The sequence below is a fragment of the Rattus norvegicus genome, chromosome 1 (genome assembly GCF_036323735.1).
Source record: "Rattus norvegicus strain BN/NHsdMcwi chromosome 1, GRCr8, whole genome shotgun sequence".
Lineage (NCBI taxonomy): Eukaryota > Metazoa > Chordata > Mammalia > Rodentia > Muridae > Rattus > Rattus norvegicus.
The window spans coordinates 186,565,102-186,586,989 of NC_086019.1; the positions used below are offsets into that span (position 1 = coordinate 186,565,102).

The 21,888-nt window shown below is 45.7% G+C and overlaps 1 protein-coding gene and 1 long non-coding RNA gene across 6 annotated transcripts in view; one reads left to right on the top strand and one right to left on the bottom strand.

The window, feature by feature from the left end:
- The window catches only part of Prkcb (protein kinase C, beta), a 331,347-nt gene that overhangs the window by 301,705 nt on the left and 7,754 nt on the right, over window positions 1–21,888 (top strand). The gene's annotated exons all lie outside the window — the stretch shown is intronic.
- On the bottom strand, window positions 15,642–21,466 carry LOC134483820 (uncharacterized). The gene is made up of 3 exons (XR_010060884.1): window positions 21,343–21,466; window positions 21,035–21,121; window positions 15,642–15,943 (listed from the first exon to the last, which is right to left on the bottom strand). It is a non-coding gene; the product is annotated as an uncharacterized LOC134483820 (long non-coding RNA).

A 21,888-nucleotide genomic window follows, 5' to 3' on the forward strand; every position in this document is an offset into this window, starting at 1 on the left:
AACCTCAAAACCCCAGTGGCACGCCTCCTTCAGTTAGGCCACACCTCCTTCAGCAAGGCCACGCCTCCCAAACAGACACAAACAGTTCCACCAACCGGAGCCAAACATTCAAAGGTCTGAGCCAACAGGGCACATTCAAAGCACCACAGAGAGTAATGGCAAGAAAATAAATTCTCTGTGTCCATGCATTTGGTGACTATGCAACACTTTATTCTTGTATTTTTAAAATTATTTTGTTTTGGGGGCTGTGAGGACCAGGCTGGCCTTGAACTCATCGTCCTCCAGCCTCAGACTCTGAAATGCTGAGATTACAGGTATGTGAGCTCTAAAAATCATTTCTGAGCCACAATGATCTGAATTCTCTGTGTGTGTGTGTGTGTGTGTGTGTGTGTGTGTGTGTGTGTGCGTGCATGCGCACGCGTGTGCACGCACACCCACACGTAGACACACCACCTGTTTGATTCTTCCTGCTAGTGTTCTTCATACACTGCAGATCCAGGTTTTCTTGTCCCCGCCCCACCCCAGGACCTGTGTTTCCTTGTCCTTGTCTTCTTATCTGCCAGTCACCTCTGAAATGCCTGTGGCAAGTGTGCAGAGATCCATGTGCCTTGTGGGATATTCAGAGGCATGTGTGTACCTGTCAACGTGCCTGACTCATGCATGCTATTAAGTGAGTTCAGAGAGAGAAAGCACAAGGGGCAGAAGCAGAGGCCTGTATTCAAACATCAGTGAAGGGTGCTATTATGGGTGGTTCATTAAAATCACTCCGAATGGGTTTTGTTTGTTCTCAGTGCTGTCTTTTACTGTGGCAAGGAGTAGCTTGACAATGCATTGTTTGAAATTGTTCTAAAAGATACCAGGTTTGTTATATTGTCATAGGCAACAAAGTTGTGTGTGTGTGTGTGTGTGTGTGTGTGTGAGAGAGAGAGAGAGAGAGAGAGAGAGAGAGAGAGAGAGAGAGAGAGAGAGAGATCTTGTGGGATGAGGCACACAGGCTCAAGGACATAGAGGCTGGTGGTCAACTTTGAGTTTCTGCCTCTGGCCCACCCCACCTCATTCTTTTGAGACAGGGTTCTCCCTCAATCTGTACTTTAGTGTTTCATGTCAGCCCTCTGATCCAGCAAGCCTCTGGAATCCTCCTGTGTCTGTCCCCTCCCACCATCATCACTAGGATTACAAATGCACATTGTCATGCCTGGATGTTTCCACGTGGATGCTGGAGATCTGAACTCGGGTCCTCCTGCTTGTGTGGTAAAGCCATTTGCTGACTGAGCCATCTCCCCAGCTCGATACAGTAGTGCCTTTAATGTGTATCTGGTCACATCGACCTCTTGCTAGCCACCCCATACCAGCTTTCTGACACCTCACAATAATATCCACGGGTCTTTGGCATATATGGCTTTTGAGTCTCTCCCACGGTCTGGACTCCTAGTCCCAAGGACCAGCACTCCTGGATTTCTTTTAATTCATTAACATTAAGCCTTTTCTCTCTTTGCCAGCTTTACCAATGAGAAACCATTGTCTGGGAGGTTCCTTCCTTCTCCTACAGGCTAGGCGCTACCTCATTAAATCCAAGGAACATCACCTCCTCAGGGAGGCTCCTCCTGATTCCTGAGTAGGGACCTGCTTCACAAACTCATTTCATGTTCTTGCAATTGTGTGCTCAATTTAACATCTGTCGTTTTGACTAGACTGTGGTTGTTTTTTTTTCCCCCACTGTCAGAGTCAAAGCCTAGCATAAGTTTTAGCACATAATGGATGCTAAAAATTTTTACTGAATAAATGAATGAATGAATGGCCATAAAATGGGACACTGTAACACACTGTGTCGTGGGGCATAAAGGATTCTTTAGAGCTGTATATTAGAGTGAAAGGTGATTTTCTTATGTATAGCAGGGTGTCTCCGATAAATTGGTTGTTGTGTAAGTTACTATGTATTTATAAAGGGCTATAATTTGCCTACTGCACTGCAAGCTGTCATGGCTTCTTTAGGCTGAGCAGTGTGCACAGAGAGAGGATGCTACAGAAGGATCTGGAAGTGTGGTACATGGTGCATGCGCAGACTGCTGCTATCTGTCCTTGCACAGGTGCTTCTAGACAGTGCTCTTTTTCCATGCATGCACAAGTCACCTGGAAGTCTGGTGCAAATGTAGAATCTGGTACAGGTTGCTGAGCGTGGAGCCTGAGGTTTTTGCACTCCTTACAAGCTCCCTGCTGCTGGGGCAGGAACTCTATGTTGTATAGCAGGGACCAGAACACTAAGCACCAAGGTGCACGCTGGCCATGAGTGAGATGACAGAGCCTGGTGTCAGCAGGGTCTTATGTATAGTAAGAGAAGGGTGGTATCAAAGGGAGGGCATGGTAAAGATCAGTGTTCTGATAAAATATGGCTTAGGCTGCTGTGGTCGGCATGTAATAGGAGACAGGTGGTAGTGTGTGTCCCACCATATTGAACATGTGGTAGAGCAGAGGACTCAGAGGTACATAAGTACATTTGCTACGAGGAACCATAGCAGAGGTCAGTAAGGTCAGTAGTGTGCTAGGTCTTGGGAACACAGTAATAAATAGTACAGAAATCCATAGCTGTCTGGCAGAAACAGAAGTCCAGTAATGCACAGAGAAGCAAGTGAAATAGTAAGGTATTGTAAGTTAATAAGCACTATAGAGCAAACAAAAGCAGCCATGGAATTTGGGGTGTCCAGGATGGGGAAGAAGAGACTTTAAATAAGGTGAGAGGAATGTATCATGGAGAAAGTGACCCTTCAGCATATCTAGGAAGGAGATGAGGGAGGGAGCTGTGTATGTATTGAGGACTGGGGCATGAAGAGTGTTAGAAACACTTATTTAAAGGCAAAGCTTGCCACGCACGTCTGGTGGACAGCAGATTCTGGGCATCTGAGCTCAGTGGGTGAGGAGAAAAAACAGAGAGGCCATGGGAGGGGAAGATGGTACTGAGCACTACAAGATCTTTGGCTTTTAATCCAACCTGTGAGTAGAGAAATAGTGGCCTACCACTGGGCTTTAAAAGAATTATATTGTCTAATGAGGGGATGAGGGTGAAATTGAGAACAGTTGTGCAATCTCGTAACAATCCAGGCAGGATGCTGTGGGAACAAAGGCAGGATGGAACCGATTGGGAGCCTTTAGGCAGTGGTTCTCAGCCCGTGGGTCGTGACTTCACAAGGGTCACCCCTATCACATACCCTGCATATCAGAAATTCACATTCTGGTTCATAACAGCAAAATTCCAGTTAAGAAACATAGTGTATGGTTGGATCCACAACATGAGGAACTGTATTAAAGGATCACAGCTTTCGGAAGGTTGAGAACCACTGCTCTAGGGTGATGCTCACTTCAGCATCCTCAGCTCCTCTCCAGTTCCTGGTACCTCTGTGGTACAAAGGATGGTCGAACAGGAATCCCTGTGGATCACACGATTGTTCTTTAAGTAGAGAGAGTAGCCCAGAGTTTGGTCCTGGTGGAAGAAGTGTGAACCAAGAGAATAGCTATCAAGAGAGTGCCTGCAGCTCAGAGCACTGCTCACAGACCACAGAATAGGCTCTGGTCATCCTGTAGGTTGTAAGTTATATTCCTTCTGTCAGTGAGAGCATACCACAGTCTAGATGACTGTTGAGGGCTTTGGCCAAGGTATTCTCAGGCCTGGAAGATGCGTCTTAGAATGTTGCTCTGCAGGTAGGGGGCACCTGGGCGTTGGGCCTTCTTGCATGTTTGTGTTTTACCATGACCCTGGGACCAGCTTGTCCAGCCAGCAGTGCAGTAACAGCTAACTGAAGGGCATGGGGAAGGTAAGGCAACCACAGGACATCCCGCTCCATGAAGACCATGGAGTCTTGAGTGCTGACATGTGAATTGGACTCCTGCTGGTGCATGTGGCGCCATTAGTCCCTGGAAACATGAGTAGTTCGGTTATCAATTCTATCTGAGGAGTAAAATTTAAGATCACCTTTCAGCTGGTCCTGTTGGCATCGGCCTGTGACCCCAGCTGCTCAGAAGGCTTAGACTAGAAGATCGCAAGTTCAAGATCTGCCTGGATTGGAATGAATTCAGGCTAGCCTGTGTGATAGTGTTACATGTCTCAAATTAAAAAATTAAAAGACCATTAAATATAAAGTTCCACACTAATGTTTGCCTGGCATGCAAGAGACCCTGCATTCAATCTCCAGTACCCAAGTAGACCATCTTTCTCTAACTCCTTGCATTGTCTTATGAACAAACATGCAGCCCATGGAGACAAAATAGCATGCTTGGTCTCTTTTTTTCTCCTAGCCTGCATGTCAGGCCTCCCACGTCTTCCACAGGCTGACTCTTGTCATTTCTGCTCTTGTTAAGTATTCTTTTTTTGTTGTTGTTCTTTTTTTTTTTTCGGAGCTGGGGACCGAACCCAGGGCCTTGCGCTTCCTAGGCAAGTGCTCTACCACTGAGCTAAATCCCCAACCCCAAGTATTCTTATCTTCACTATTTACATAAAGCCTCATCATTTCAAGACATCTCCACATCAGAAGAACCTAAAAATCTTTCTAGCTACAAAGCCCCTTGCAGAGTTTCTTGTCCAAGCCCTTTGGGTTCCATGCAATTTTCCAAAAATATGATCAGAATCGGCTACGTCTGTGCAGATGGCTTAGTTGGTAGAGAGCTTCCTGTACAAGCATGAGGATCAAAATTCAAATATCTAGAGTCCACGTCTAAGTTAGTCACAGAAACATGGGTTTGTAATACCCAAGAGATGGGAGACAGAGACAGGAAATCCCCAGAAGCCTGAGGGTCCACTAGCCTGGTCTATGCAGCTGTGAACAACAAGAAGGCCCTGCCCAAAATAAGAGATGTGGAGGACCAACACATGAAGTAGTCTTCTGACCTCCATGTGCGGATCACAGAGCACGTGTGCCCACACTCACACACATGAATGGGAAAACGTGCACACACAGATGCATACACATACCAAGTTGCCCATACCATCTGAGAGCCCAAAGGTGCCACTGCTTCCGGAACAGCTCACACCCACAGGACTTGCTTTCTCCGGGGTTCTGTCACTTGAAAGCATTGTTTACGAAGTCAAAAGCTTCAGTGCTCTGTAATGAGCTGCCGCTCCGTTCCTGTGACATTCTCCTCCAGACCCAATTGCCCTTTATACAGTATGAGCAAGTGTCTCTGTGTGCATGTGGTGGAAGGTGTGTTTGATGTCTTGACATTTCTGAATCGAAGCCAGAAAGTATAACCTTTGTGTGTTTGTTATTCAGACTCCAAATTCAAGGCTTAGTGAAGGGATCTAACTTCTACCCAGTATGATTTATTTAAGCTTTGAACTTAACTCCAACTTAACACCTCCAAAGTACCAAATACTCAAGGGGACAATAGCTGTTTGAACGTTGTGACTTAAAGTAATTCTCATAAAACCTGTATTATTCAAACGTGTTAGAAAGCATATTGAGTTCTTGCCTGTGGTGGACACTGTCCTACGTGTCTTTCAGGTGTTGCCTCGTGTAACTCTCACAACAGCTCTTTGGCCTAGGTGTTGTTATCACCATGTTTCAGATGAGCCAGGGAGCTAGGCGAAGTTAAAAATATATTCACAGTCTAGCGGGGGTGGCAGAGCCAGGACGCAAACTCTGATCTCTGTACTGCCAAAAGTCCATGGGAAAATTATTGGATGAATTTGAATCACCTGGTAAGGCTCTCACTAATGGAAGAGAGCCTTGACAACTAATGGAGTTTATTACATAATAGGAAAAGGCTGGAAATTTGTGCAATCCAAATGACTTCACATTTATTTTTAAAATACTGTAGCAAATAATTCGTGTATTCACACCTTTCACAGTCCACTGGCACAACTGGAAAAGGTGCAAATTTCCTTCTTCTGAAAGCTTGGGTTTCAAGGCTAACAGAGACAGCATACGTGGACTTAGAACAGGGCAGGGCAGCATCCAAAAGGAGGATCTTGGGTTAGGCTCTGGAAAGAAGGGATAACTCCACTCTCCATTCTGGAGGTTCTACGTGCTTATCTATGGAGGCAGAGTTTGCAGAGATTGTAACAAAATATTAGGATGTGTTCATATAGTAGCTGACGGGTAGCCCAGAATTTAGAAACACAGCCTGAGACCTCACAGCCTGAGACCTACCTACCACCTCCCTCCCTCCCTCTCCCTCTCCCTCTCTCTCTCTCCCTCTCTCTCTCTCCCTCTCTCTCTCTCTCTCTCTCTCTCTCTCTCTGCTCCCTGTCCCCACAGGGAGTCCATTAAATTATGGATCCAATCAGGCTCCCTTCAGATAGTTGGAATTTTAGCAGGTGCCTGGACCAGAGTTCCAGACTCACTTGCCAGGTGCGTGGCTTCGCGCTGAGTCCTGGAAGAGAAGTCAGCCATTGAGTTGGAATGACGGATGGGACACTCCCATATTCTGAGAAAGCATGGAACTGTTAGGATGTCTGGCAGTAATTAGTGGAATGTGATACAAGTCAAGGATTGGAAGCCTGCCTTGGAAAGGGAATTCATCTCCATCCAACAGATGAACAGAGGGCCAGAGATTTGTCTACGTGACTCATCCAGGGAATATAACAGAACAAAGATTCAGGGCTGTATTTATTATGCTATTTATAACTATAACAAGTCAGTCATGTTAGTCAAATCATTTACTTTTCCTAGAGAATGTAGACCTGTGTGAACTTAACTAAGCTAATTGCACTCCTACAATACCCCCCGGAGAGAGGAGTTAACATTCGTTTTCCTATACATGTAATGAGATACACTCAGACCCATGAGCTAAATAATATGCCATTGGTCACCCGGAGACTAAGTCTGAGCATCAGTTAATATAAAGTCTTACCCTTCACCTCAGAATCCCCCAAAGAGCTCTTTCCAGTTATAATGTTTCTTCCCTCATCAATCAGACTCAGCCACACAGATGTGAGGTTTACGATTCTCTTGGTCTAATCTTGACTTCACCTACCTCCCTGCAGGTTAGGCCTGACTGGGTAAATATTTGGTAGGACCATTTCTTGACTCTTTGGCCAACCCACCTAAGCTATAATGATAATCACAATATCCCAGAAAGCTCATGACTAAAGGGCAAGAGAACACCCAAGAAGAGAACAGAGAGGATCCAGGGAGACTGTCCACTGAAGGCATACATTTTTTTGCAACCTACTTTATTAAGGATTCAACCTCTCCTCAAGCCCACCACCCAGCAGAGGTAGTAGAAGAGAAAAGTTATTGGGATATGAGGGAAGTGAGCCTGTTCGGCAATAGTTCCTTGGGGGAGGCAGTGAGCTTGGTCTTCTTTCTCAGCAGTTCAGTCCCATGCCAATACGACTCAGCAGCTGCAGACCAGCCTTCTAAGCAGGCAGACACCAGGCACGAACCAGCAGCTGTAGTTCATTTCTGATGACTGCCAGGCTTGCCAACGGGACTAAGGTGAGGCTACAGAAGTGTCGAGCTGGTGCAGGAACTTGGACGAGTCTCTCTCAGTGGTGGCATTACCACAATTTGAGCTCGACAATGATAGCGTGAACAAAGGGAAGGTGAACAAATACATGTATGTTAAGAGAGAAGAATAGCAAGATAGAGCAAACCAAGCCAATGCTCAGTGCTCACCTCCCACTGTCTGCGGGGTCATAGTTATACTTCTTCATCCCAGGTCCTTTCACGTGTTTGCTATATCAAAACCTTCTTTCACCTGAACCTGTTTCAGGAAAACATTCTTTCAGGTGTCTGCTTTAGTAAGACATCCTTCCACCTGTGTGCCCCAGCAAAACATCATTTGTCATAACTAACTTTCCAAAGGATGTCAGTTTCTACTACAGTCTATCAAAAGGAAAAGTGGACTGAGAGTCAAACTGAGCCATAACTTAACGTCTGCGTTACTGTTTACTAGAAGAATGAAGATGGCCAGTAAGGAAGCTTCTGGTCCTCCACAGATGTCGGCTCTGTGACCTCAGCTGGGCCCTGTGCCTTCTAGGCCATCTTTTCCTAAGTCCCTTGGGCAAGCCCTAAAGCTTCTTTTCTCAACTTCTTATCACTCAAGCTTTGACCCTCTTGTTCCCTGATGATGACACCATCTCCTGAGTGACTAGAAAAATTGAGGCATAGGCGTAACTATCCTGTTCTATCAGTGTGTCGGTCTGTTGACAGTTATGATCTCAGCGTGTGACTTCTCTCCATTCCTGCTCTGAACGCCACCATCCTATCTCTCCATAAACATCTGTTTACAGTTTCTCTCCACATTAACCAGACTTCCTGTGGTTGCAGACAGGATCCTGATTCAAGCTGACTTTTAAGGGAAACCCCTCAATGTTTAGGTGTGGCTATGGAGACTCAAACAGTGCTAAGGAGACTCTGTTTCCCTATCTCCTTTGATTGCTTCTTCTACCTTTAACCAATTGTGCTTCTCAGAAGACTTTGTGGTCCTTGGGCTAGTTAGACCCTGACTTTTGTGACAAAATTTCTAACAGAAACTATTCATGAGGAAAGATTTTTGGCTCACACTTCAGTTCATGGTTGGCTGTTTCCTTATCTATGAGGCTGTCTGAGGCAGAACGTTGCAGCGGAAGGGCACAATAGAGCAGAGCAGCCCATCTCATGGTAGCTAGAAAGCAGAAAGACACAAGAAAAGAGTGGGCCAAAGGCACATTCCCAGCATCCTACTTCTTCCAGGTGATTGGAATATGCTTGGCCCAGGGAGTGGCACTATTAGGAGGTATGGTCTTGTTGGAGTAGTCATGGCCTTGTTAGAGGAAATGTGTCACTGTGAGCATGGGCTTTACCACTCTTCTGTTTGCCTTTTGAACAAGACGTAGAACTCCCAGCTCCTCCAACACCATGCCTATCTGGATGCTGCCATGCCTCAGGCCTTGATGATAATGGATTGAACCTCAGAACCAGTAAACCAGCCCCAATTAAATGTTATCCTTTGTAAGAGTTGCCTTGGTCATGGTGTCTCTTCACAGCAGTGAAACCCTAATTAAGACACCTTCCACAGTTCCACCACCTCCAAATGTCCATTCAAATTTTGAGTCTGTTGGTGGATTAAATCATTGATTAGGTCAGAGCCTTAAGGTTTAGTTGTCTCTGGAAAGAATCGACACACTCGGAAGCATACTTGACTGATCTCTTGACATCTCTTGATGTGTTCAAGTTAATCTTCAAGGTTAACTGTATAACAGGCATATGGTAACAAACAACTTAGTTCCTGGAAGTTCCAGAAACTTCCACTGGAAAGAGCTTCTTTTTCCTAAAATTCCTGGTAGCTGTAGACGTAATCTAGGTTGAGGATTATTAGGCCATATGCTTCCCTTCTGTTCCATGTTACCGGGGGGGGGGGTGGACTATGCTAATTGGCTTGACCTGGGTCATCTGTCCCCTTGAGCCAAGAGACTAGGTCTATTCCTAGCTCACCAAAGCATAATGAGAAAGAAAGGATGTGTTTCTCTATTGCTTAGAGATGTCTGCAGTGTAGACAAGACACAAGCTGTGTCTTCTAACTCTTTCCTGCCACCTTCTTCCTTCGTTACACATCCACTTGTTTCCATCTTAAAAACCTCTTCTCTGGTATACAAGGTCCCCTCTTCACTCTGACGCTGACTGCCTCATTGAACGTTGCATAAACAGTTAGGAAAGGTTGCTGGTTCTTGCTGGCTCTGGTTAGTGACAATTTGCTCCTTCTTTTCTGTGCAATCTGCTCCCACCACTCCATTGACATTTCTCCCTTTGAGTCATCAATGACCTGGAAATTGCCTGCTCTCGCAGGCCTGAGGTCTTTCTTGACCTCGTTACTTCATACTTTGATCTTCCTTTAAAGGAAATCTGGAAAATCAAACTTCCAGTCACACCCAAAGCTATGCAGTGGGCAGCCCGGATTGAGCCCCTCAACATCTCCTAATGGAAGTATTGTGTGTGGGGGGTGTGGGGGTGTTCCTGAGGCTCCTCTCCTTCCTGATTATTGCTATGAGTGCTGGAAGGAGGGTGTCATTCTCCAGTGGTATAGCCACAGGGAAGTTGCTCATAATGCAATAAATAATAACCCGCCCATGCTCATGCAAACAGTACTAATTAACTCAGTAAGTCACACACACCCAGAAAAGACTTGGGAAGAGGACGGGGATTTGTTGGGAAGGAAAAGGGTTTCAGTGTAGGCAGGGTGAGAGAAGATAATGTAGTGACTAAGATTTAGTATATACACATATAAAACTACCAAGGGGTATTTTTTTAAGGTTATACAGTGAAATTAAGTCTCAAATTCCCCCTTGCTAGAAGCCTTGTTGTCCTGTCTTAGAGTGACCTTTTACAGCCAAGCTCCTGTGGGACACGTCTGTAGAGACGTATGCAAGCCCAAAACATGCCACATCCCATACAAGTACAGCAGGTAACTACATACAACTTCATCTCTACACATATATGTACACACACACACACACACACACACACACACACACACACACAATGTTGAATCTTAGGACTAGAGAGATAGCTAAGTGGTTGAGGGTATTGATCGCTCTTCCAGAGGACCAGGTTCAAATCCCAGCACCCACATGGCAGCTCACAACTGTCTGTAGCTCCCAGATCTGACACCTTCATACAGACAGACATGCAGGCAAAACACCAATGCCCATAAAATGGAAATAAATTATTTTTAAAAATAGTTGATTTTTTTTTCATTACCTGATGTTCAACAAAATCTTGTTACTTCAGGGTCATCAGGAATAAGCCCGTTTCACAAGGCCTACCATGGGGCACCATGCCCTGGGACACTGCCTGAGAGGAACAAATAGTTGAATCTTGGTTGATTTGTTTTTAAACTATCCAACTAAGATGCCAACCTAGATAGAAGCTCAGAATTCCACTTCCAATCCCATCTGAAAGCTTCTGTTCCTTGCTTCAGCTTCTTTGCCCTGAAGTAAACACTTATCAACACACCTAACTCCGCTTCATTCTTTCAATAAGTTCTCGAATACATGCCTGCTGTGGACCTTTTCTGCCCCCAGGGTCTATATCAATGGATTCAACCAACCATGGATGGCTTTTTTTTTTCCTTTCTTTTTTTTTTTTTCGGAGCTGGGGACCGAACCCAGGGCCTTGTGCTTGCTAGGCAAGCGCTCTACTGCTGAGCTAAATCCCCAACCCCTTGGATGGCTCTTTTTAAGAAATTAAATTTTGTGTCTATGTAGAACATGTTAGAACACTACCATGACATCATCCGCCAAATGGAACAGGATAATACCTGCTTGCACAGTGTTTGCATCCTGTTAGGTTTCCTGAGTCTTCTGATTCATATACAACATGTACATAGGCCATGCCTACATTCTACATAAGGAACTGCAGCATCCAAGAACTGAGGTACTTATAAGCTAAGTTCAGAATCTCTCTACTCCGTGTGTGTGTGTGTGTGTGTGTGTGTGTGTGTGTACTGATGCACATATGTGTGTGAATGCATGAGTGACTGGAGGCTGTAGAACGTAGGTGTCATTCCTCAAGCTCTGTCTATTTGTTGTTTGTTTATTTATGTTTATTTGAGTTTGGGGGGGGGGTCTCTCACTGGCTTGGAGCTTACCTTATTAGCATAGGCAGACTGGCCAGTGAGCCCCAGGATTGTGCCTGTCTCCAATAGTGGATGACAAGCGTGTGTGACTGTGTGAGGCTTTTTACATGAGTTCTGGGAATTGAACTCAGGTCCTAATGCTTGCATAGCAAGCACTTTAGCAATTTATGTCCCCCCAGCTCTCTTCCTTTTAAATCCCTCTTCCTGCTTTTATGAAGCACTGTTTACTGGGCTTCCTGTCTCCCCAGCTACTCTGCCTAAAAGCTCCAACTCTATGAGAAGCCATGTCCAATGACAGTAGAATTTGGAGAATTCAGATCCTCCCATGACCCGGAAAGGGAAACAACAAGGCCCATTTGTTATTTATTTACAAAGTACATATTCTTAAAAATAACCTCAAAGTAGCTCCCTCCCCAAATCCATTTCCACAACAACTCAGAAGTGGCATGTTAGCTGCTTAAAATGTCTTTCCAAGTGACTGAGTCTCGCTGGGACCGGAAATGGATCCTTCTTGTCTGAGCATGCATCTTTTCCACTAATCTCTAACTGAAGCCCTAGGTCCCGCTTGCACCTTGTAGCTCTTCCCATACCTCACCGCCTCACCATCCCGCGCTCTCATACCTCACAGCCCCCATACCTCACCGCCCCTCATAACTCACCGCCCCCCATACTGCATAATTCCCTCATACCTCACAGCCTGTATACCTCAAGCCCCTCATACGTCACAGGCTCCAGTCTTCATACCCACATACCTCACAGTACTGCCATACCTCATACTGCTCGGCACCTTCCTATTTCACAGCCCCAATCTTCACGCACCATACCTCACAGACTCTTTATACCTCACAGCTCTTCCATTCCTCACAGCTTCCACACCTCAGAACTCTTCCCCATATATCACAGCCCATACCTCACAGGTCCTTCCATATCTTACAGACCCCCATACCTCACCAGGCTTGGACCTCAGGGCTTAAATGGCAGATTCTTACCATGCTCATGACTAACTGACGTGGAATTTTCTGTATTGCCTGGGTTGTGGCAGAACTTCTGAGACCCACACTAGCCAGAGCACACCATGCCCATCCCATATGCCCACCGTCCAGAACAGAGTCAATCGCCCTTGGCTATTGGTTGCTGTGCTAAATATTGGATGCACAAAAAACAATGGCGGCGACTTTTCTTCTAACAGTTTGATTACACTTTCTTTTTTTTTTTTTCTTAACAAGTTTTCTGTTTCATCTTCTTAGAGTTTGGAGAAAGAATTATTAAGATTCTAAGGAATTAATCAACAGAAGAATGTCAAGGGCAGGACCCAAATACCTCATTCTGAGAGGCATAATAACTATTTCAGTTGCTACCTAGCTTCAAAACCAAATGAGCCTTTTGTATTTAATACAGGAAGTCACATCCAACTCCCGTCTTCATTTGAACTTATATAAAACTTTCAAGTACAAAGCTTCCTTTTAGGCTCGGTAATAAACTTCACAAGAATGATGGCCAACCTTAATAAGGAACATGACCCTCACAGTGAATCTTGTTAATGATCATAATATGATAGCACCATTAAAAATGAAGTCTTCAATCCAGAGTCTGAAGCATCCCCCACCTCCTCACTTCACGTACGAGGTAGATCCGTCTAGAACAAGTGAATGTTAGGAATTTAGCTAACTTGCTTGCAGATCATGTCCCCTGGAATGGTGAAGCTAGGGTTGGTTCTCAGGCCATCTCAGCTTACAAAGCCGTGCTTTGTGCATGCTCTGGGAAAGTGGGGTGCTATAGAAAACCTGTAACTGAGACAAAGAATCTCTGGATCTTGCCTCTCCTCATTTACTCCACGAGACCCCACATTCATTGTCAACTTTTCAGTTTTCCCGTTGAGGTGAGATAATCTTTTCCTTGCCTATCTCTCAGATTGGTGGGAATTGGATGTTTAAAGGCAGACAATAGAAAGGATAGGAGTGATGAGAGTTAATTTCGGGCACCGGCGTGAACTTCGGGTGAACGGGTGAGGGATAGAGGAGAGAACAAGAGATTTTGTCGACGTGGAAATTGTTTACTGAGCATTTCATCTAGTTTCTCTTAAAAAGCACATTAAGAATAAAGACTCCAAACCTGCTTAAGGAATAAAAAGCGTCCATCAGTTCTTTACCCAGACACCCAGAACACAGCGAAAGCAGTCATTTAATGAGAGATTAGAGTCTGGAACCTGGGAAACAGCACGGTAGTTTAAACTAAGGACTTGGGGACCTGAGTTAGAGTCCTTGGCACCCACATAATAGCCAAGCTAACAAGATTCATGGTTAGGGTCATATTAATGTCTCTTGTGCCTGTACCCCCAATGTTGGGAAAGGGGAGCAGGCAGATCCTGACAGCTAGCTGCTCACCAGGCTAGCCAAAATAATGACAGGCTTCAGCTCAGAAGCAAACCTCATCTCAAGGGCCTAGAACAACACCAAAAACCCTCCTTTTTCCTCTCCATGGACTTACACAGTGTGCAACCCCACAGGCATGTGTAACCCACAAACCAATGTTACCTGCACGTACATACTACACACCGAGCGGGGTGGGGGCAGGGATGGGAGGCCAGGGTCGTAGAATTCCATGAGATTTTGTTTCTCATAGTGCTTTTTAAAAGTTTGTTTTTATGAAGGGAGATGACTGGTAGAAGGGGCTGAATCTGTCACCTGTGGGATCAATCAGACACTTAAGCCCTGTTAACCCATTGCCGTATTATACAATGAGCCCTTTCTGGAGTTCTCAGTGGATTAAAGAGACAGGATGCTTGGAGGTACTCTGCACCACACCCGGCTCACCATAGGCACAGAACGGACCACTGTGGGTCCATTCAATAGTCTGGAGTGACTTTTCTGGGCCTTGGAAATGGAATGTTGAAGAATAACAAAAACAAGAGAGTGTGCCTTTGTGGGTCTTATATACTAGCTGGGAATAGAGGAAATAGTGGAACAATGGAATGAACGGATGAACTAACGTGTGGGGCAGATTGAGTAGTTGCTGTGTTTTGCTGATCACACAGAACAGGATGTCCGGTGGGGAATATCAAGAAATGAGCTATCTGATTTGGAGGAGACAGAGAACAGCTTCTCGGGGGGGGGGGGCATTTAAACATACTTGGAGGAAAACAGAACTGAGCATGCTATTTTTTTTCAATATTTTTTTATTATTAACTTGAGTATCTCTTATTTACATTTCGAGTGTTATTCCCTTTCCCGGTTTCCGGGCCAACATCCCCCTAACCCCTCCCCCTCCCCTTCTCTATAGGTGTTCCCCTCCCCATCCTCCCCCCATTGCCGCCACCCCCCCAACAATCTAGTTCACTGGGGGTTCAGTCTTAGCAGGACCCAGGGCTTCCCCTTACACTGGTGATCTTACTAGGATATTCAAGAGCATGCTATTTTTAAGTTAAAATTAGGAAAGTAAAAAACCAAGCTGGGTGGTGGCGGCACCTGTGGTCAATCCCAGCACTCAGGAGGCAGAGGCAGGTGGATCTTTGAGTTTAAGGTTAGCCTGGTCTACAGAGCAAGTTCCAGCCAGGGCTACACAGAGAAACCCTGTCTTTTAAAACAGACAGACAGACAGACAAAAAAAGAAAACAAAACAAGAATAGACAACCCTTCTCAGGCTAGAGAGGTGGTTCAGTGGGTGACACTTCCAGAACAGCTAAGGGCTAGAACTTCAGACCTTAGAGTCTCCATAAAGCCAGAGGAGGTGGCTAGACACAGGAATACCCCAGAAATGCTCAGGGCTGTAGTCAGTCTGGAGTCTGAGATACACAGGAGGTGGCAATAAGGAGACCCTGCCTCCGACAAGCCTTTGATTGTCACACACACACTGCAACGTATAGAAGCAAAGGCATGTTGTGTGCTTTTAGAGATTATATAGAAAATGATGCTGTGTGATGTTCTTCTCCATTTTCTTTTAACTTTCAAAGATTTTTGCATGGTGATACATCAAATAGATGTGTCATTATTTATTTAACTGTTTTCCTTATTGGTTAATAGAAGATTCTTCTTTTACTTCTCCTCCTCCTCTCCCTCCTCTTCCTCCTCCTCTTCCTTCTCTGCTTCCTCCTCCTCTTCCTTCTCTCCTTCCTCTTCCTCCCCTTCCTCTTCCTCCCCTTCCTCTTCCTCCTCTTCCTCTTCCTCCTCCTCCTCTTCCTCCTCCTCCTCACTGTAATTATTCTTGGGTTAACATCCTGTGTCCACATGCACTCTAGGAACATAGAGGTGACCAGGATACGCTGTCCAGAAAGTGACTCCCTTCAGGAGTCAGGATGTGTAGAAACCAGCGGGGTGAGGTGAGGCAGGTGAGAGGCTCAGGTTCTTGGTAGAGGCAACATCCTGGATGAAGGTGGGGATGAGAGGCTCATGTGAGCATCCTAGGAACAGAAACAGCCCAGTTTGGCTCTAGTATGGTACAGGCTGAAGGGGAACAGTACAGGGGCAATGGACCAGAAGACTAGAAAGTCCCTGTAGAAAACCATTCTAAAGAGTGTGGACTTTGAGGCCAGGTATGGTGGTGCACACTTTTTTGGTTCTTTTTTTTTTTTTTTTTTTGGTTCTTTTTTTCGGAGCTGGGGACCGAACCCAGGGCCTTGCGCTTCCTAGGTAAGCGCTCTACCACTGAGCTAAATCCCCAGCCCCGGTGGTGCACACTTTTAATCCCAGCACTTAGATGGCAAAGGCAGGCAGATCTCTGTGAATTCAAGGCTAGCCTGGTCTACAGAGTGAGTTCCAGGCCAAACAGAGCTACACAGTGAGACCCTGTTTTAAAAACAAAACAGACAAACAAAAGGAGTGTGGGATTTGGGCACTGGGAGGCAAGAGAAAGGCCTAGAGTGTTCCCACTATCCATGGTTTCCTTTCATTACATTGTTAACAACTACCATTAGAATGTCAGGGGGAAAAAAAAAACTTTCAATGCAAACATATCGTTATAACTTACCTGTTTTATTCTTATTTGTTAATCTTTCACTATGTCTAATTTATAAGTTAAATGACAAAAACATTTATAGAAAGTTTGTCGTTGGGTTGGGGATTTAGCTCAGTGGTAGAGCACTTGCCTAGCACACGCAAGGCCCTGAGTTCGGTCCCCAGCTCCGGAAAAAAAAAAAAAAAGAAAGTTTGTCGTTATCATCTATCATTTTAGGCAACCCCCCAGGGGTCTTTGAAGGTGGCTCCTGGGATAAGGACGTGGGTTCTACTGTGTCTTGGCAGTTTGAATGATCCTTATGATTGGCATAACTGAGCAAACACCATTTGTTTTCATCATGTGCGGGGTGGAGCCCAAGCTTCTTTGCATGAGCAGTGCGTGCTTTACTGCTGCACCACACTCCGGCCCGGCCCTGTGCTCAGGAGCCACACTCAGAGCTGTTGGCAACCTAATGAAACAGAAGCCAGAGGGGGTTGGGCATGACTCCTTCTAACAGCTCAAAGCTCAGCTTTGCTACCTAGGCTTGTAGATCTGCGAATGAGCACGGTTCCATCAGGCGAAACTGCTCCCTCTGGCCCTGGAATAGGTGCCTGTGTTTAAACACACTAGTTGGCTTCATCCCCTGTCTCTGTGCCAGAGGTCCCTCTGGTGTACCCTGAAGACAAGGAGATTGAATTCGCTGCCAGTAGCTAAATGAGGCTCAAGTCTCTACCCAGGATAGCCAGGGAGGCAGGTGTGGTCCAGACTACATTGATAATTAGATCTCAGCCACCGAGCTGCCCATTCTCTCCAAGGACACAGCAGGCGTAGAACAGATCCCGGGCTCTGCCTCCCAAGGGCTGACGTCTCCATTTAGGGAGCGCCCCTGAAACTAATGGACAGTGACAGCTCCATTTGAAAAACATAGAAACACTTAACAGGGAGGCTGTAATCTGCCAGCCCGTAAGCTGCTGATTAGCAGGGAAATCACGCTCCACAGCAGCATGGCCCCCTTGCTTAACCCCTGCTCCCAGCGTCTCCTCTGTGCTATCTCACTTAAAGATTCCATTGTTCTAGGAAGAGGTGGGGGTGAAGGGGTGCAGAACTGCTAGAAGCTGTTTCTCAGCTCCTTTCACAGCCTCTGGGGAGCCCTGCAAATCAGCAGCCTTCCTCCAAGTGGGGATGGGAAGTGGATGGTTTTTAAGAAAAACAGCTCCTGAAGACTCTAGGTGTCTCAGCTAACAAGCTTCCGGTGTTGGCTCCTTTGGGTCTTGACATCCAAGGCAAAGGAAAACAGCAACAGAAATCCCTTATGATATGCCATCTACCAGTGAGCCCTCTCAACTTGGCCCATTTGCCACAACCCTGCCTACTCTTTCTCCCCTCTGGATAATTATAGTTGTTCTCATTCATTGTACCTGGTGCCAATGTAGCCCTCAAATACCCTTCATCCCACTGCATCCCCACCATCCTCCTTGGCATCAGCACTGTAATCTCCAATTTACCATGTTCCCTCATGGATCAATCCCATTCCCTGCAAATATGTCCGGCCCTTAGTGATCCTCACTTAGCTAAAGTCAGAGACTCAAAGGTACCAGCTCCTTTCTCTCCTCCCTCAGATCCTGTCAACACTGAATGCAAATGATTTATAGTCAAGCCCAAACACATCTTCCTGACAGCCCCCTTCCCACCGAGCCCTCATCCTTTCTCAGCCAGCTGTTGCAACAGTCTTCTACCTGGGCTGTTTCCAGTGTCACCCCTGTCACCTACAGCCTTTGTAGATGACACTGCAGATCTGATTTAAACACAACCATCATGTTACTTACAGGTTATCAAGAGGAGATGGGAATCCACTCATGCGCATGGCCATGAAGATCGTGCTCTGGCTCCTGTCCCTCTCTGTGACCTCTCCTGTCCCTCTTACCCCTTGGCCACTCTGCTCCCACTCTACCCTCACTGAGGACGGTGGCAAACACATCCCTGCCTCAGGACGTTTGCTCATACACTGCCTCTGCCTTCAGTGCTTTTTTGTCTGTCTGAGACACCCAACTGACACCGCTCCTTCCTTCACAAAGCATATATATACTCAGGGCCATTTCCTTAATTATAAATGACATCTGAGCACCTTTTGTGTATTTTGATTCTTTAAAAGTAGTTTTCTCAGGTTGGCTAGAAAGCTAGTTTAGTGGTTAAGAGCACAATGTTGCTCTTGTAGAAGACCCAAGTTCTGTTTCCAGTCTGCACATCGGGTAGCCTGTGCCTCCAGCCCCAGGAGCTCTGACTCCCTCTTCTGGCCTCCCTAGGCACCTGCACTTAAGTGCACATACCTACCACACATGCACTAATTTAAAACAAATGTAAGTCTTTACAAGAAATAGATTTCTCACTCTATAAATCTAGATTAGTGGTAGAGTGCTTCTTTTGTGTATCTGAAACCCTCAGTTCAATTCTCTGAATCCAAAAAGCAAAGAAAAAAAAGAAAGAATATTAATTTTTTTTGCCTTTATATAATTTTCCTTTGGGCTATCTTTTCCTCCCTAGCACATAATCACTTAACTTATGACTCATATTTACAAGTTAAAGAGCCCCTTTCTGTAGCAGGCACCGTAAATACATTTTATCTAGTTAGCTATTAACCTTTAGGCTTGGGTTTGTTGTTGTTTTTTTTTTTTTAACTACACATACATTTTTCAGTTTTTAACATCACTAGACAGAATTTTCTTTGGTACATCTTGGTTTTGACCCTTTTGAAATGTCTTTTTCACTCTCAAAGCATAAGTACATTTATTCAAGCTTTTTTTCCTGCAACTTTCTTACGTTTGCGTCTTTGCATCATCTGAAATTTGCCTTTTGAGTACTCTTAGCTTTATCAAGTTTGTGCCTGCAAATTTCCCATAGCAGAGTGAATACAAGATACTCTTTCCCAATGGTGATATTCTTCTTCTATTAAAGTTGATATGCACTTGTGTGGTGAGTGTGTGTGTGTGTGTGTGTGTGTGTGTGTGTCTGTGTCTGTGTGTGTGATGTGTGTGTGTATGTGTGTGTGTGGTGTGGTGAGCATGTGTGTGTGTGTGTTCTGTGTGTGTGTGTGATGTGTGTATATGTGTGTGTGTGTGGTGTGTGTGTATGTGAGTGTGTGTGGGGGTGTGTGGTGAGCATGTGTGTGTGTGTGTGTGGTATGGTGAGCATGTGTGTGTGTGATGTGTGTGTGATGTGTGTGTGTATGTGTGTGTATGTGAGAGAGAGAGAGTGTGTGTGTGTGTGTGATGTGTGTGTGTGGTGCTTTGGTACACAAGTGCACATGTATGTGTGTGCATATGGAGTTCAAAGGTTGATCTAGCAGGATGTCTTGCTGAACAGCTTCCTATTCTATTTTTTGAAGCAGCCTGGCCAGCAGCTGAGATGACAGGCCCCCTCCACTGTGCCTGGGTTTTTATGTAGGTGCTTGGGTATAGAGCTCAGACCCTCATGCTTGAGTGACAAGCTCTTTACGAACTCAGTCGTCTTTCCAGCCTCACAAAGATGTGAGCTTTAACAAGAGCTTTAAAACCTCAAGCCTGTGTCTTCGGGATTTAAAACTTGAGTAGCTCGGAACTAACCCCTGTCAGAAGCATGCACTGCGGGGATGACTCACAAAGGAAACAAGAAAACAGTTCCAGGCCCTTGTCACACATGTCACTTCATGTTGTTATCACCACAACCCCACATGAGAAGACCCACAGTTGTCCCTGTTTTACACAAGAGGAAATGTCCTCGGAGTTGTTCAGCCAGTAAGCAATCAGATGCCAAGGTTCTGATCCCTGTTGCAGGGCACAGAACCCAGAGCTCTCTTCTGTTCAGCTCTGGCTTCCTCAGAGTGCCCATCCCATCCCTTTTGCGAAGGCTCTGTGGAGACTCTTCACTCTCCTGATGACAGGAGCTCAGTGACAGTCCCCAGTGTCCCTTCTGCTCGCTCTCAGAGGCCAAATTCAATGGCTCCTTTTCAGCAAACTTTCCTGCCCAAAGTGCATCTGCCCAAAGTGGCTTCTCTCAGTCCTTAGCATATCTGAGTTGCTCTCTCCTGGTTCCCCTGCTTGCTCTAAGACAGTGTTGATGGAAGTTTAATCATTGGCAGTAGGAGGAAAACCTGTGCCTAGAAGGATTATCCTTATGGATTTAAAGGGTGCCGTGAACAAAGCCATGCGGTGCATGCCAGCTGCATGGGAAGTGGCTGGTGGTCATTCTTGTTATTATCCACCATGTCTTCCTCAGTGTGCCAATTTGAAAGGTTTCTTTTCAAGTTCTCTCCCCAGAGCCCAACAACACCTGACTCCCTCTGGTTCTCAGCTAGACGGGTGCTGGCCTCTCAAAACCATGATATCTCAAAACGGAAATCACCATCTTTCTGAATTTTCCCACATCCTGGCCCTGCTGTTGAGAGAACCATATTCTCTGTCAATCAAAGCAGAGACCTCAGCACCCACGGTTTCACTCACAATTCTGCCCCACCACACCTTCCAGTCTACCACTTTGTACCAGCTGTCTTAGTAAACGTGGGGGCAGAGAACATGGCTCTCACCGTAGGTGGATCCAGCTCCACATCCCGCACTGTGATTGCTAGCAGTTTGACCTTGGGGAGTTGATTTCCTGGCCTTAGTTTCCACATCTATGAAATGGGAGATAATATTTGCATTAGTTCCTTTTTCTTTTTTTTCCGGAGCTGGGGACTGAACCCAGGGCCTTGGGCTTGCTAGGCAAGCGCTCTACTACTGAGCTAAATCCCCAACCCCAGTTCCTTTTTCTGATACCATGTTAAATCCCTGGTGGAAGCAGTTTAAGGGAGGAAAGGTCTGTTTCGACCCACAGTTCCTGAGGATATTGGCTCACCTTGATGTGGAAGACACGGCAGCAGCAGTGTGAGGTAGCTGGTCACATCATGGTGGGCTGGAGGCAGAGTGTGGAGACCTAAGCAGAAGTGTATCTCACTTTCAAGGCCTGCCCTCAATCCCCCAGTGACCCACTTCCACTCGCTAAGCCACAATCCCAAAGTTTCTGTAACCTCTAAAGTTAGTACCTGCAGCTGGAGACCAGTTCCTCAAACATAGAACTCCACATTCAATAAAGTCACAGTAATGATATACTCCCTAAGGCCATTGAGAGATAATGTGGGTGAAGTCTTGTGCCGGGGGCCCAGCTGTGGCAAACACACAATACAGATCACCCACCATTATTATGACTGATACTGTAATAGAATTAGATTGATGTTGCCTCCTGCATAACTTACTTTCCTCATCGTCGCGATCAAATATCTGATAAGCAGCAGGAGTGTGCGGTGGCTGGTCACAGCCCATCAGTGGCTAGGACGCAGTGAGCACACAGGAAGTATGGCCGGAGTATGATACCTCATAGCTTGCATCTAATAACTCACTTCCT